The sequence below is a fragment of the Penaeus monodon genome, chromosome 24, assembly GCF_015228065.2.
Source record: "Penaeus monodon isolate SGIC_2016 chromosome 24, NSTDA_Pmon_1, whole genome shotgun sequence".
Lineage (NCBI taxonomy): Eukaryota > Metazoa > Arthropoda > Malacostraca > Decapoda > Penaeidae > Penaeus > Penaeus monodon.
Genome location: NC_051409.1, coordinates 14254883 through 14255549, shown reverse-complemented (window position 1 = coordinate 14255549; position 667 = coordinate 14254883). Strand labels below are relative to the sequence as shown.

General features: G+C 24.1%; 1 protein-coding gene across 1 annotated transcript in view; it reads left to right on the top strand.

Annotated features, from left to right (window-relative positions):
* The window catches only part of LOC119588611 (peroxisomal membrane protein PEX16-like), a gene marked incomplete in the record, with an annotated part of 6902 nt that overhangs the window by 4493 nt on the left and 1742 nt on the right, over positions 1–667 (top strand).

The window sequence follows — 667 nt, the reverse complement described above, 5'->3', positions numbered from 1 at the left end:
ATATAATTTTCTATGGTTGTTATTTAGTGTCCTCATTTTATTGTGGCAGAATTCATTAATGTAATTGGACTGCCTCTTATTGTAATTTGTTCAATATATGCAAAAAGATATTGAAATTCATTTTTTTCTTGTGTATTTGATAAGACAGCCTGAGACTATCAGTGCATCATATCTTTAGGTCTAATAATATGACATGCTAAGAGTTATCAAGGTGAGAAGTCGGTAATTTACTTTTTTTGGAGAATTAATTTAAGATAAATAATAATTGAAATCATGTATTTTAAGTCGTATCATATGAAATAGTGGACATATGGAATTAGAATAATAATGTAAAAGTCTCAAAGATACAACATAACAGTAATAAATTTATTTGTGGGGTTATTTATGAGAGGTTAATGGAATATTGGAAATTTCTGTTTGTATCTTTTATGAATTTTGGTTATTGATAATATAAATAGTAAATATAGTCTGATATTTTAAATGTTTTTAGCAAAGAAAGAACGCTCATATTACATTTAATAATTAATATAGTTATATATTATTTGATAGTTTTTGTATTTGGTGTTTTGTTGTTGTATTTCTAGTTTTAGATATGGTAGTGTATTTTTTGGATTTTGTTTTGATAGTTATTGTAAGTTTGGGTTTTTTTTTAGTTTGTTATATGTAT